General features: G+C 45.0%; 1 long non-coding RNA gene across 1 annotated transcript; it reads right to left on the bottom strand.

Moving 5' to 3' along the window:
* Positions 1-1,696: 1,696 nt before the first annotated feature.
* On the bottom strand, positions 1,697-10,433 carry LOC121481553. Its single transcript, XR_005985314.1, has 2 exons — positions 5,636-10,433; positions 1,697-2,031 (listed from the first exon to the last, which is right to left on the bottom strand). It is a non-coding gene; the product is annotated as an uncharacterized LOC121481553 (long non-coding RNA).
* Positions 10,434-10,439: the final 6 nt, after the last annotated feature.

A 10,439-nucleotide genomic window follows, 5' to 3' on the forward strand; every position in this document is an offset into this window, starting at 1 on the left:
TAACTGCATGAGCTAATTCCTTATTTTATATACACACACACACAATGTTATATTTATATAATATATATAACCTATTGGTCCTATTTCTCTAGAGAACCCTCAATAAACCCTGGATTAAACCCTTAAATCTGAATTTTCATTTTTCTTACAATTGTTTGGTTCAGCCAAAGACTAACCAGATTGTCTACCATTTTCACTCAGTTTTAACAGCCAAGGTCACCAAGACCCTACAGGGTCAGACTAAAGTTGTAGCCAGGGTCTGGAGTTCCTGGAAAGCCAAATTAACTTTCCTGTTGACAGGAATTCTCTATGACTCCTCCTTCACTTCTGCGATAATCATCAGGGAATTCTGAGCATACTTACATAACTCTTCCCACCTTTCAAGAGAAGTCTCAAGAAATGGCCAAACAAAAGATTCTGGATCAGGGAGGGCTAGTCACCATCTCCCTTGCCCACTCTAGGCTCTTCCTCTGGAAATCGCTCTGAAGCTGATGGTCCCTTTCATCTCCCCATCCCAGAGTTGCCCTTTCATCTGCTAGTACCAGCCTTTTCGATTCCTCCACATGCCTTCTCTTCCACAGCCCACTCTCGTGTCTCAGCTCACTTTCAGTATTGACTGAGGAATGGCTCCCTGACATTTAGGTAGGGCTTTTCCAACATAAGGGAGACAGTTCTTCATGGTCAGACATCTTCTTCATGGTCATGATTTACTAACACAGGCACCGATAAAGATTGTCCATTGATATGATAGGTTTCAACCAGGTGCCTTTTGGAATACATAGCATGACTCTTCCTACATCTTCTGTTAATGTTGGTTTATGCCTAATTTGATCTATTTCTAGATCTATAACCTGATTCCACTGTTGGCCACTAGGTGAATAGCTATAGTATATGGGGGCTTTATTATCAGAGGGAGGTGAAGTTACTCAGAGACAGTTTAACCTTTGAAATCTTGTTTCAGGGATGCCTGGGTGGCTGGCTCAGTGATTGAGCATCTGCCTTTGGCTCAGTTTGTGATCCCAGGATCCTGGGATCAAGTCCTGCATCAGGTTCCCTGCGAGGAGCCTGATTCTTTCTTTGTCTGTCTCTGCCTCTCTCAATGTGTCTCTCATGAATAAATAAATAAAATCTTGAAAAAAAAAAGAAATATTGTTTCATTGCTTTGTTGGACTGGAGCAGCATGAAGTCTAGGTCTTGTTTTGTCCCACTGCTGTGACCAGCTTCCTCTGAGTACTGTACCTAATGGCTTATGAATTCTGAGGTTTTTCATTCTTACTGGGGAGGACACAAAATATTCCCGGACTATGAGCTTTTGACTTTGCTCCTTCTAAGATGTTCAGATGTGCTTTGCTAGCCTTGGGTAACTTCCTCAGGTATGTGTTGAGCCACCCATGTGTTAAGCCTTCCTTTAAAGGAATGAAACTCTCTTTCTACAAAAACCATCTTGTCTCATCTTGCCTGTTCGTAACTATTTCAACAAGAGAGAATGACAGAGCCAAAACCATACTTGTTCTGAAGCTAATGAACTTAATGAGTGAGATCACACATCTGTGCTGTCAGAAGCTTTCCTTCTCCTGAGTCGGGGTATCATAATTCCTTTCTCTATGAAATAAACCGGCTCAAAGCACTTCATTTCCGTTCAGTATTTTGACTTGCATCTCAAAGTTGTGTTCACAGTTGAATAACATTAATTGAATTCATAGGGAATTATTTTTATTCTTGACTCTATTGACTCAAGGTATCATGTTTCACTTTTTAAATGGTGTCATTGTCCCAATCTACAGAGGAAAAACTTGTCTAGTGAGGCTAGATGGTTTGCTGGGCATGACTCCATGGCCAGAAGAACTTCCTGGATCTCCTATGTTCTGGCTAAGCTAAGGGTGCTCTTAGGATGTTCTTGATCTCCATCTTACTTGTGAGTATTTTGAAATTCATTCTAGAGTAGTACTTTATAAGTTGGAGTAGCTGAATAGTCCCTCGGATGTGGTGAAAATGTCTGTAGTTTTCTTCCCAATAACTCATAATCCAGTCCTATAATGAGAAAAATATCAAACTCCATTAATAAGACATCTTAAAAAATACCTGACCAGGACTCCTCAAAACCACCAAAGTCATCAAAAACAAAGAAAGTCTGTGAAATTCCTACAGCACAGCTAAGAGGAGCCAAAGGAAATGTGACAACTAAATACAACATAGTATCCTTAATGGGATCAGAACAGGGAACATAAAAGGGACATTAGCAAAAAACTAAGAAAATCTGAATAAACTATTATTACATTAGTTAATAATAATGTGTAGGGGATCCCTGGGTGGCTCAGTGGTTTAGCACCTGCCTTCAGCCCAGGGCATGATGCTCGAGTCCCGGGATTGATTCCCACATCAGGCTCCCTGCATGGAGCCTGCTTCTCCCTCTACCTATGTCTCTGCCTCTCTCTCTCTCTTTCTCTGTGTCTCTCATGAATAAATAAATAAAATCTTTTAATAATAATAATAATAGTAATAATGATGATGTGTCAATAGTGGTTCATTGATTGTAACAAATGTACCACGTTAATGTAAAATGTCAATAATAATAGGAGAAACTCAGTGCGGGGTATGGGAACCCTCTATTATCTTGTCAATTTCTCTATAAATATAAAACCTTTCTAAATATAATGTCAATTAAAAAATCCTGGGGGTTCTACAAAAAAGCTACCAAAACTAATAAGTTGGGAAGGTTCAAAGATAGAAGGTTGTGCACTAAAAAACTAACTCATCAGACTTGAGATGTTCAAACCCTACACATGCGAGAAAATAGACTGGCTTTTGATGACTCTGAGGAGATAAACTCTAAGCTCTTAAAATATTTTGCCTGATGAGTGTCCTTATATATCTGGGGCCTTCGACCTTAGCAGGAAACTTATGCTAACAATGTGATTTATGGTGGAGAACTTGGGCCAAGCTGCATCATTTTCACCTCCCAAAAGGCTGGAGAGTTTAAGTAACTAAGATCAGTCACATTCTCCATTCTGAAATTACTGACTCCCAATAGAAATAAATCCTGGACATCAAGGGTAAGGCAATCTCCCCTGATTGGCCATTCTTTGTATGTGTTGTCACACGCCATTGCTGTGAGAATCAAGCGCTGTTCATTGACTCCACTGGTAGAAGACAGCATATATCTCACTTCTGGTCTCTATGTGCCTGTTTCCTTTGCCGCTTTTAATGTACATCCTTTCACTGTAATAAGCTATAATTGTGAGTAGAACAGCTTTTCTGAATTCTCTGAGTTCTTCCAGTGAATCATCAAACCTGATGGTGGTCTTGGAAACCCCCAACACAAAGGCCAATAGGTCTGCATACAAAAATCAGTTGTATTTTCAGATAGAAGCAATGAAGAGCTGTAAAATGAAACTAGAAACACAAGTCCATTTACAGTAGCAGCTCCAAATATAAAACATGTAGGAATAAATTTTACAAAAATATGTTCAAGCCTATAGACCTAAACTACAAAACTTCACTAAATAATTCTAGAATTTCCATTTCATTCCTTTTTTTTTTTTCATTTCACTCTTTTTTTATAGATTAAATTATTTGGTGAAATTCTCCATTTTTCCCTCTATATTCTAAACACATTAGTCATAGTCATTTCAATGTCTCTGTCTAGCTACCAATATCTGGGCCATTCAAGGGACTATTTCTATTGTCTGAGGTTTTTTTCTTTTGCTGTTTTGATCAATTGGACTGCTTCTTGGCATTTTGGCTGAGTTTTTATTAAATGCTGAACATTGTATATAAAGAATTATAGGATCTCTGGTAGGTTCACTGAAGAAGGAAATTATCTTCTGGAAGTCAAATAGCATACTGGCAGAGCCTCATGGTGCAATTGATGGGAAGTGGACAATTTGGACACAGCATTTCCTTCCAGTGCTTGCAGGTTGCTTTGCTTTGTAGTACTTGTAATTATAGTGTACATTTATTTTATACCATTTCTCTCTACTTCAGAGCCCAAAGAAGCTCTAAAAGGCACCATAAGTTTTGAGCATCAGGGACATGTAGAAAAAGGGGCCAATAGATACTGATGAGCATTTTGTATGATGTCATCTTCATCTCTCCAGTACATATGCAAGAGGCTCAATACCCCAAACCCAGATCTGAATTTCTTTGAACACATTTCTTTAAAAAAAAAAAAAGATTTTATTTATTCATGAGAGACACAGAGAGAGAGGCAGAGACACAGGCAGAGGGAGAAGCAGGCTTCTGCGGGGAGCCTGATGTGGGACTCGATCCCAGAACCCCGTGATCATGACCTGAGCCAAAGGCAGACACTCAACCACTGAGCCACCCAGGCACCCCTGAACACATTTCCTAATGACCCTGGACACCACTATGAAGTGTGCCTTCAGTCACCAAGGCAATGCCTAGGTGAACAGATCAGTGACTAAAGGACAGGAGGTAAGCTCAGTCACCATCAGCTGTTCATGCATTAGCATGCTGCTCCACCTCCTCTCTTCCGATAGCTCCAAATTCTGCCTGGAAGCAGTGCTTAACGAAAGCAAACTCATCCACCTTGACCAGCACACTTTCCTGCATCACCACACCTGGTTTACAAATTCAGCCACCAAAACCTCCATTTAAATAAACTTTGTCTGGTGGCCAATCAGCACACACATTGGTCTTGGGCTTCACATTGCGTGAGACTTGCATCAAACAACCAGTTGTCTGAGACACAAATGCCAATGATGGATGCTTCAGGGTGGTGTTTGGACAACATTTCTCAAGAAATAAATGGTAGCTAAACTTGAGGCAGGGGAGGGCCAGTTCTAGAATCCCAGACTCCTGAACTTCAGCCAGGGTTCTTTCCATTAGGGCCACTCTCACAGGGATCCCATCAATGGTCACTCTACTCAGACTGCCAGGCTGGGGAGACTGCTCTCTGCACAGGAAAAGGCCGGTTGCTGGTCCAGCACTGATCTTCCCAGGGACTGTGTAAGCTCTGCCATCTGGTGGCTAATCAAGACGTTAAAAGCAATAGGGAGTAATATTCCATTGTATACATAAACCACATCTTCTTTATTACTCAGCCATTAGAAACGACAAATACCCACCATTTGCTTCAACGTGGATGGAACTGGAGGGTATTATGCTGAATGAAGTAAGTCAATCGGAGAAGGACAAACATTATATGTTCTCATTCATTTGGGGAATATAAATAATAGTGAAAGGGAATACAAGGGAAGGGAGAAGAAATGTGTGGGAAATATCAGAAAGGGAGACAGAACATAAAGACTCCTAACTCTGGGAAACGAACTAGGGTTGGTGGAAGGGGAGGAGAGCAGGGGGTGGGGGTGAATGGGTGGCGGGCACTGAGGGGGGCACTTGACGGGATGAGCACTGGGTGTTATTCTGTATGTTGGTAAATTGAACACCAATAAAAAATAAATTTATTATAAAAATAAATAAATAAATACATAAAAGCAATAGGGAGAAAGGATAACGAATGGGAAAGCACTGTATTTTGTGCATGAGTTTTTAGAAAGTGTTCAGGCTCAAAGCAAGCTGGAACCTTCTCCCACCCCTTACTGATTACACTGTGGTGGAACTGATTAAGTGTACATGGATTCAACCCTTAGAGAAACCAATAGAGAGTACTTACCTTACAAGAGCCTTAGAAATACTCATATTCTTGGGGCATCAGGTTGGCTCAGTCAGTGGAGGGGGCGACTCTAGATCTCAGATGGTGAGTTCGAGCTCCACATTGGGTGTAGAGATTACTTAAAAATAAAATGTTTTTTAAAAAGAAATGCTCATATTATTTGATAGAGTCTTTCCACTCCTGGGGGTTTGCCCTACGGAAGGGATATTGCTTCAGGGCTTTGATAGAAGAGGCACAATGACTAGGGTCATCCAGATAGAGGCACTGTTAGGGTACAGAGATCCACGGGGAGTGGCCAGGAGCCAGACCTCCAGCTCCTCCCCAGACTGAGCTCGAACATCGGGAACAGGCGGATGGAGAAAAAAGAGACCTGGGAATGCAGTCACCTGGAGGCACAGTGGGGCTTCAGGGCTGGGGAGACTGGGTTGTTCTTTCCAGGCAAATGGGAATTCACTGGATTCAGCAGATCCGTCAACCAAGCCTAGGTCCACCCAGCCCAACTGGCTTGCAGACTAATCCCAGACCCTACTTGGTAAAGAAGGACCTTTGTGAAGAGGTAAAAACCATTTTTAATACCCTCAGCTGGGCCAGGTGAAAAGAGTGAGCACAGGTGGGCAACAGCTGGTGGACAATGAATGCATGGTGAGTGATAGGCAGGTGGCCCTGGGGCTACAGAATGTCACGTCTTACACTAGAGCCTGATGCTGGACTCTCACCATGGATATGAAGTAGATCCTCTCTTTAATGTCCATTTAAGGAAAAGAAACTGAGTCCTCGAGGGGTGAAGTGATTCTATGAGGTCCTGCAATGGACTTAATTGGCTGAGCTGCGACCAGCTGACATATTCATTTAACAAACAGCAAGCACTTGCTCCACGCAGGGACTGTGCCCGATGTTTTGGGGATGTCCTGCCCCCACCGCCCGGGAGATCACAGACATAGAACGTGGGGAGGGAAAAAGGCATCAGAGAATCATCCTGAAGAACGTGAGGCTGGCAGAAGGGACACTGTGAGGCCTGAATGAACACCACAGGCGCAAAGATGTGAAGCAGGGTGGGAGGAGAGGGAACGGGAGGCTGGAGAGCCTGAAGCAGTGAAGAGTGTGCAGCCGAGAGCGGGTGACCAGAAGGTGGGACGGTGGAAGGATGCCAGGTCACAGAGGGCCTTCAGTGTGGCCGCCTACTGCTGCTCAAGATACTGCAGGCACAGCAGAAAGGAAAATTACGCTCACCACCTATTTACTGTGTGCTTTCTGTGCATGCGTTTACTCATTTACTCTTCACTGCAACCCAATAAGATGGGCATCATTTTATCCCTAATTTTCAGATTCGGGTGCTGACATACCTTTGTTATGAACTTGCCCAACATCACACTAATTAATATAAAGTCGGCGGGGAAGGATTTGCCCAAGGAAGTCTGGCTTCTAGCCCATGCCCCCAGTCACTAAGCTGCACCTGCCTGGAGCAGTGGGGTTCACCTTGAAGGTGTAAAGGGCTGGATCCCATTTGGCTGTGGCTGGGAAAACTCTCTCTAGTGGCAGTGTGGAAGCTGGTTTGAGCATGCAGCAAGAGCGAAAACGGGAAGACAGGAAAGTGGCTGCAGACCACTTTTTTTTAATCCATCCAGGCGAGCTGGAGGCCAGAAGCAGGGGAGCAGAAATGGGGCCGAGGGAGAGGAATTCAGTGTCAATCCCATCTCTGACCTGAGTAGATGAGTGGTGGTATCACTAACAAGGACAGGGGATGCAGACTGGCAAAATAGCAGGATTCCATTTGGACCTCAGGTCCCCGAGGAATGGTGCAAGAGGCAAGCAGGTACCAGATGGAATTCTAGAACTGGGATTCTAGAACTGGCCCTTCCCTGCCTCAAGTTTAGCTACCATTTATTTCTTGAGAAATGTTGTCCAAGCACCACCCTGAAGCATCCATCATTGGCATTTGTGTCTCAGACAACTGGTTGTTTTATTTGGGACTGATTTGGAAGTTGATACTTCATGGCAGTAATGGGAATGAACTGAGTGGATGAGGTGCCCATGCCATTCCTTCGAACATGTACTGGGGACCCCCAGCATTGTGGGCCCGTGCTGGCCACTCCGACACTACAATCAACAAGACAGGTGCAACTCCGCCTCATGGAATTCCAAGTTCACAGTCTCATTCAGAGAGCAATGCCATGACCACCGTGAGCCCCCAGGCCTGTGAGAACCTGGCCAGCTGAGGGCAGATGGTCAGGAGCAGTGCCACAGAGAAACTGGCCATTATCCTATTATGCTGAGAGCAGAGGGACCAGATAAACCATCACACCTTGCGATGAGAAGAGGGAACTCTAGTGCCCTGGGTGCGGGCCATCTCAGAGGTGTTAGGAGTGGAATCGAGGCTATGAAGTTGAGGAGCAGGTGCGAAGGTTGGAAGTAGAGGGGACAAATGTTGACCGCCTCCCCCAGATCCCTGAAGGGATCCCTCTCTGCTTTCCTAGATGCATCTTTCCAAATTCAAGCTTTGCATAAGCTTTACAATGGCAAACACTCTGTTTTCTTCAGCTCCCCATTTCACACACACACACACACACACACACACACACACACACACACACCACACACAGAGAACTCTATGCTGGGGTAGAATTAGCAATGGATTTAAAGTCCAAAGACTGGAGCACAATGCTATTAATTAGCCTAATGCCACTAACTAGCCCAATGCCACTAAAGTCACCTCCCTTTCTGAGTCTGCATTTTCTCCCCCAAGAAAATGGGCTGAGTTATATCCCGCTGGTAGGATCAGAACAAGGCTGCAATCAGAAAGCACCTTCCCAACCATATAGTAGCCCTCGGCTTTCATGTCAGAACCAGCACCACCACCACCACCATCACGTGTTTGGCTTTGGGGGAAGGCCCTTCCCAGTCTCTGTCCCAAATGGTTAGCTCTCCGGGCCTAGAAGATGCTTCCATCAGCTTCTCCCCAACCTTCTCTCTCCCTCTCCCCTCTGCTTGTTGGCGCTCCCTCTCCTCCCTGACCCTTTCCCCATCTTATTAGCACCTGTACTCACCCCCATCCACCTCCATCCCACATGTGGGCTTGTAGCTAGAACTGGTCAAGAGCCGGGTTATTCATTTGCAAAGTCCACATGCAGAATTGTACCAGCCTCAGCGATGCAGAACGAACCCATGTAACCAGCTCCATTATGCTGGTGCCTCCAGAGGTCCAGAAGAGCAGCTGGGTCCAGCATGTTCTGTACTTACCAGCCGTGCAGAGCCTCTCGCTGCCTCTCACCCCAGCTTGGTACTTGACCTGAGGCTTCAGATTCCACAGTACAATATTAGTAACCTGGGCTAAATGATTGTAAGGATTTGACTAGCTCCGACACACTGTGGTCTCACACGCAGTTCAGCTCATCCTGTAATAATGATAGAAACAAAACACAATAGCTAACACTTTTTGGGCCAGACACTATTCTATGTGTTTTATGAGCATTGTTTCCTTTAATCTTTACATCATCTCTCATTAGATAGACACCATTTATTGCCCTCGGTTTATAGACGAGTGAGCTGGAGCTTGGTGAGTTGAGTTCACTTATCCAAGGCCACTTGGTATTACTTGTCTGAGCATGGCTCTATCCAGGCTTCCTGACCCAGGCCTGGGCTCTTAACCCCCCAGTGGGTGAAATTTCTGGCCCAGCTACTAACCACTGCTCACCTGAGCTTCAGAGCTGAACTGTGCACCCACCTTGCCCTCCAGTCTACCCCCTGTAGATGCCCCAGAAGCTTCTCATTTCCACACGCCCATAAATGCATCCTTACCCCACCACACACACACACACACACACACATTCCTGCTTGTCCCCTGGTACCTGCCATTCTCAGTGCCACTCACAAGGCTATATGGTGCCTTGGTGAGAAGCAGGAAAAGGCACCCCCTCCCTTCAGGCAGACACAGGCCCAAACTAGCTTGCAGGCCTGATTTTTTTTTTAAGATTTTGTTTATTTATTCATGAGAGACACAGAGAGAGACAGAGACAGAGACACAGGCAGAGGGAGAAGCAGGCTCCCTGTAGGGAGCCCAATGTGGGACTAGATCCCAGGACTCCAAGACTTTGGCCCTGGGCCGAAGGCAGGTGCTAAACCGCTGAACCACCCAGGGATCCCTAGCAGGGCCTGATTTAGTGGAGACCTGGCCTGCATAGCCCAGCTCAATGTCCCAGATTCCACCATCTTCCAACTTGCTCAGACAATACTGGAACTTGTCTTTGATTTCTCTCTCTTTTTCTCTCTTTCCTCCTCCTCCTGTCTCTTTCTCTCATCAAGCTCCCTCTATTTTGCTTCTCCAGGGAGTCAACAAGGAACATATCCTAGAAACTTTGTCATCCCTTATCCTCCGGAATAGCACACCAGGGTGGAAACCACTGGGCTCCCAGATCATTTCTGAAAGAAAGAGAAGTGTGTCATCAGGAGCAGGATGATGAAGGCCCCAAGAGCCTGCCCCCCTACCACCACCACCGGTAGGGCTTGCAACCTAAGGTAGTCACAGGCTTGGCCTCTGGGGCCACAGGGAGGGGGCCCTGGAGGCCAGCTGCCCTTGAAGCCTACGGTAAGGTAAGGTGCTGGCACAGCCTGGGGGAGGGGGGAGGGGTGTCCCTGGAGCTGGATCGAGGGAAAGCCTCTGGAACAGCAACTAAGAAGGAAAGAACTTCTTTTTATTTTTTTTTATTTTTTTTTTACTTTACAAGTCTATTTTATTTATTTTTTTAATAAATTAATTTTTTATTGGTGTTCAATTTACCAACATACAGAATAACACCCAGTGCTCATC

This window comes from Vulpes lagopus, chromosome 23 (genome assembly GCF_018345385.1).
Source record: "Vulpes lagopus strain Blue_001 chromosome 23, ASM1834538v1, whole genome shotgun sequence".
NCBI lineage: Eukaryota > Metazoa > Chordata > Mammalia > Carnivora > Canidae > Vulpes > Vulpes lagopus.